Source organism: Strix aluco, chromosome 3 (assembly GCF_031877795.1).
Source record: "Strix aluco isolate bStrAlu1 chromosome 3, bStrAlu1.hap1, whole genome shotgun sequence".
Classification (NCBI taxonomy): Eukaryota; Metazoa; Chordata; class Aves; order Strigiformes; family Strigidae; genus Strix; species Strix aluco.
In genome coordinates this window covers 56,696,535-56,702,534 of record NC_133933.1, presented here as the reverse complement: position 1 = coordinate 56,702,534, position 6,000 = coordinate 56,696,535, and positions in this window count along the sequence as shown.

The following is a 6,000-nucleotide window of genomic DNA, read 5'->3' as shown; positions in this document are numbered from 1 at the left end:
ACTAAAAGTACTTTTCTCCATAGAATGTAAAAAGCAGTGGTGAACTGGTACTATTATCTTTGGTGGTTGAGCAATGGAAAAATATGGACTAGAATAAAGATAACTTTTATTTGTATTTTCTTAATTATTCAAACACATGCTACATCCTGATGTGACTATGTCAGTCAAAGATACCACAGTGGAAAAGAGACAGGCCAACAGAGAATTTTAAAAAAGGACACAGAAATATGTTATAAATAGTGTGACATTTATACAAGCACTGAGCACCCATAAATGCTATTGAAGTCATCAGGGCCTATGTGTATTCGCATTTTTAAAAGTCAAACCCACTAAATGCAGGATTCACGTTACACACTGGGATTTAGTTTCAACTGTTTCCAGCTTGTTTAAGTGCGCAAAAGAGCCACTCCCTGGGGGAAACAGAGGAAGAAATGCACGTATGAGAGTGAGTCCCCATACATACCCAAAAACATACGGTATAGCTTTGGTCTAGCTAGACATTTAAGTATATATTAAATGGTCAAGTGTCTCTGTGGTTAAGGGGCTGCTTCAGAGTCTGTTTTCAAGGTGTATGTTGCATAATTTCTAGTGACATCAACATTTCTCTGGGTTCTGTGATAATTTGGTATCTGACACACAGGAGTAGCAGGCAACATAGGGATGTTGTCAACTCACAGATGGCTTTTTCCCTAATTGTCAATGGTGGGCTTGGCTTATCCCCAAAATGTCAGTGTTCCTCTAGGTTTAGTTATTCAAGGAGTCTGTAAGAAAGTCAGTCCCAATACTTGCTGTCCCAGCCACTTACTTAGTATTTAGCTGTTCTCTGGAGAATATATATTCCCTGTGTTGTCTCTCTGTTTTATAACAATCGGTTTTGGATAAACAGAAAAAAAGAAAGGTGCCTCAAACAATGCACGACCAGGACTACACCCCAGCCACACCATTCCAGTTGACTGCCAGGGTGCCAGGGCTGGTATTTTGTGGAGTTTAAATCCCAGAGCCACTTGCCCAACTATAGCCAAGCTGCAGAGGGCAGAGGAAGACAACAGCAAGAAGGGGATGGGGCTAAGTCAGGTTTATCACACAGAAACAGAATATGAGAGGTCTGGGCAGCCAGAGAGCTGTGGCACTTTCAAAGAGATGTCTAGTAGATGCATTTGCTTGTGGCCTCCACAGAGCTCCAAATTCAGCAGGAACTGAGACCTCCTGCCACAGGCAGAAGCAGCATCTTCAGCTTCCCGCCAAGTTTCCATTGGCACACTTAATAGCTAACTGGGGAAAGAAAAATACAACCTACCCCTCCTTTGCTGAAAGATTGCCAGTCCTGGAACAAGGAAGATGGTAGGTTAAGACCAAGGATTGGATGGGAATTCACATAGAGAAGAGATCTCAGAAGGATAAATATTCCTTCTACGCATGTGTCCTTTTCTCCTTACATTAAAGTGTTGCAGTGTGTCACTGCTGAAAAGACTTACGAAAAGGAAGAGGTTACTCTTATATATTCCTAATTCCCTCACTCCAAAGCAACCTTTATCTATGACAGCCCCTCTACTTGTCCCAGTTTTTGTCTTTGAAACTCTAGTCCCAGGCTATTCACCTCTATCGATTCAGGTGGTAGAGGAGTGCAGTCTGTTTCTCCCTTAGATCAATGATCTACTGTACTGCCGGAATGACAAATCAGCAGAGCAGCTGCCCATTGCCAATGGTGAGTGCAGGACATGGCAATCAGGTCTGTGGACACCCTGGGACGGTCAGGGGGAATATGTGTGTGATGTCCACATACATGTGGCATGTGTGCGCATGCACCTGGTGGGGGCCTGTCAGGGAATTTGTCAACACTGATAAATGCCATAAACTTGAATACTAGGGTAGATCTAGCCCAGAAAAAACCCAGACTCTTCTCTAAAGCCATTCCCTACCCTTACCTCAAAACCCTTTACAATAATCACATGGAGAACCAGACAGAGGGGCAAAGTTGCAGGAAGCATGTTCAAACATGCTTCCACGGTAACCACGCATGTAACCCAGTTCTCTCAAAGTGATTCAGGTGAGACAAGGCATATTATTTACAGTGCTTAAACATACCCAGATTATTACGATAGGTTTGTGTTAAGGGTCACTACGTATGCAGTCAGGGCAGTAGGTCTGAAGAGGCAGTAATGGATGCTCGTGAGCTGAACAGGTGCTCTAGGACTTCTAGCTTCATACTCCTTTTCACCTGTGTCTGGCCATGCCCTCAAATGTTTCAGAATTTGGACAACTGCCCATATATTAGTTCACACAGCAGACAAAATTAACATTCAGCATGAGATGACCATCCAGAAGGATGAATAAGAATGAACAGCTAGCAGCTGAAAAATGATTAATGTTTCCCAGTCCACAGATAAAAATACCTTAGGGATGTTCTTTCTTCTTTATCACAGCACCTGATGACTCTGTGCAGACAGGCTGCAGTACAAGGGGAACTAATAAGCACATTATTCCATCATTTAAAAAAAAACAGGGAAAATGTGACATTTCATTTGTTACACAACAAGAATGTGATTCTCCACCAGATTGCATTTTTAAAAATGATTTGCATCTGTGAGAGAGGGGGGAATAGCCCTTTGCAGGTCAGGTGGTGTTAATAAGCACTTTGCAGTGGTGCAGAACAGGAAAGATTGTCTTGTGGGTAAACTACTAGCCATGGAGTTTAGAGATGTGGGTTCCATTTTAATGCAGTCTTGGTATCTAATTTTTCTGTACCTCCCTTTTCTGCCTATAAAATGAGGATTACATTATTTTGTTTCCAGTGTTGTGCTTTCACATTTACAATATAGACACTTCAGAACTGCAGCTATCTCTTGGTTATCTCTTGTAATGTCCAGGTCAATAAGGACTCAATTTTGCTGTGCAGTCAAGACAAGGAATTATCCAGGGAAGAAATGCCCAGTATAGTGCTTACTTTATTAAAACTCTCTTTACCACACTTCTGTTCTACTTGATACTAATGAATGTTGTGCGATATAAAAGTGTGGTCAGAAATGCAGAGAGGGAAGTCACCTCCTTTGGCAGTGCTCAGAGTTTTTTTGCTGTCATAGCTACTCCCTGGGTGGAGAGGATGACATGGGGCAAGTTGCTGTACAGGTTCAGGTCCAAAATGATGCGATGAGTTTATGCAGCAGCTTTCCTCACAGACTTTGTGAATGATCCTTCTGACAGCAAGGGCAGAGGGGTGAGGAAGAACATACTGCCCATTTTATTTCTAGCCTGGAGCTTAGCCTGGGAAATCCTCTAAGGGAGGCTGTAATACATCACAGTTGTACTGGTTGCTGATGTAAAACAAAACCCCCTCTTGCTCCCTTTCCTAGCATGAGAAAAATCTACAAATGCCCAGCATTTCTTGGTATAATGCCTCAGGTCACCTTCTGGGGGGAAGATAGGAGGGACAGTTCAATTGCAGGGTCCTCCAAAAAACTCTAGACAAATCTCCAGCAAGGTCCTAGGTAATTTCATCTTCTGGGAGCCAGTGATGCATGGCTCTGTGTGCACCCGGGAGAGACTCCTGCCCATGTTTCTCCTATTCTGCCTGTTTCAGGGTGATCCACACACTGGGTTTTGTGAGCAGAGAGGGACAAGGGATTGCATATGACTCCTTGAGTTCCCTGCATCATGGATGCCTGATGAGAAGATGGTGCCCAGAGAGACCATTTGAATCCTTAGCTGACTTTTATTCTCCACATTCTGTAATTCTTTCCCTGCACTGCTTTCTTGACCTGGAAATACCCATAGCCCTTAGCCTGTTATGCTAGACCTGGACTGTGTACTCCGGTCCTGGCAGTGGGGTGTGCACCCCTTGGTACCCTCAGTGGGTATCAAGGTGAAACCTAGCTGTATGCCCACCTCTCCTTCCCCAGCACTGCCCGGTTTCCAGCAGGAAGAACAGCTGCTCTCTGCGGCCTCACTTACTCCTTTAGTTCAGGCAAGTGGCATTCATGGTGTGCTGATGTTGCAGTGATGATACTGGTCGGCAGAGGGTATTCTCAGATGGTACCTAGGTCAAGGGAAAGCAGAAAATCGGTGTGAGCTCATGTGTAGCTGTCATAATATGCTGTCTGCCATGTGTGTACTTTGCTGCTTCTCTTTCTAACTCCACGCAGAAATAATTTATTAAAATCCATTACTCAGGGCTTCTAGCTACCTCCATTTGGTTGCCTGGGCACTTATGTGATGTCCACATGGAATTATTTTGCTTTTCCAGTTGAGTCCTACAAGCCTAAAAGATAAAGCACCAGGATCCACATTCAAAGAAATGTATTGTAGGTGCAAAACTCTGAATTCAGAGAAGAGGTACTGAGATGAGGTAGCCTGCATGGGTCTAGTACTTCTGCCTTACATATAATAATTCAATTTTAAATTATATGATTACAACCTATCTTTTCCCAAACTGGATTCTTGCCTCATTAAATACACAGACTGGATCTGCTGCTGGTTTAGTAAGTATTTCTAGAATCTTGTCTTCAGTTGTTTCAGAAATATGGAAGGCAGGAAAGGAGAGGGAGTGGATGTGGCAGTGTCCATCTGGCACCAAATCCTATCTCCAGCAGTGGTCACAAGCAGATGCCTACAGAGGAGAAGAAACATGGCAAACATGTATCACACTTCCTTATCCTCTCCAAGCCTTCAACAGTTACCAGCTCAGAAACTTCCTAGTCTAGAAATCTTTGTATTTGGTAACTTACAATGGATTTCTCTTCAACAAATACATCTGACCTCTACTGAAGGCCGTAGAAGTTTTTTATGTCTTCTACACTGTTTCACAGCTTAATTAAATGTTTCCTGAAAAATATCCTCCTTTAGGTTGTTTTGAGCTGCCACTTCCTAGATCTTTTAACGCCCCTAGTTCTTGTACTGGAAAAAAACCATGAACAATCTTCTCCAACCAGTCTGTCTATGCCACCTGTGACTGAAGAGATTTCTGTTGTACCTCCCAATAACCATTTCCCCTTCAACTTCTTTCTTAAAAAAAAAAATCTCCTCACTTTTAAGAAGCTCCTTTCTTGACATTGAGTGCAATTGTCCACAATTTTGTTACTCCTGCAAGAATCTAGATGTATTATAGTAGTTACTGAGCAGCAATGTTTTGACAGTGGCATTTTGAACCAGGTTCTATATGCTACGCAGCCAAGTCAGGGGATATTTTTCTCCTCACCAGCCCCTGCGCCAGCTGCTCCATGGAGAGTCACTGACTATCTGAAACAGTTGCCTTGGCCCCATGCTCTGACAGGACAGTCATTCTACCATGGGGTAGCCCCTGCCTCGCATTACGGCCCTGTGCTCTGCCTTCACAGCATGTTTGATCTCTCTCAGCACCTTGGCTGGACAGTCAGTGATACAGAAAACAAAAAAAATATGTTTTTCTTATTCCAACTGGAATTTTAGTCCATAGATTTGAAATCTAGACTAACGTGTTAATTTGTTATAGTGATGTTTATCCTAAACTTCCTCCAATTTGCTGTAATTATTCCACCACTAACACTGTCTACTTATCTTTCCTCTGTAGTTTGTACGTTAATATTCCACGGTCACCCTGAAGGACTGTCCTCAAGGGTAGGAGAACTACATTCTTACTTGAATTCTATCATTCTAACACCACTAAGCAAGAAGTGACACTAAGCAACTAATATTTTTTTTTTTTTAGAGCTTGACACAAAGTGTCTCTGGAATAGGAGTAACTAAATTAAGTATTTATTTATCCCATTAAAAATTTACCTTATGACAAATATGGGCCTTGACAATTGGACATTATAGCAAATAGATAGTCATTTTAATGATAAAAGGTAACATATTGTTGAGGTAAAGAATAAATTAAAATATTTATAGAAGCCAGTATTTTTATGTATAGAGTCTACAAAGAGATGTAAAACTTTTAACAGCTATGTGCAGAAGATGGCATGAACACCCTGGTGTCACTGTTCTATCTCAGAAGAAAAACAGCATTTGCTTAAATGCATTGGAGGA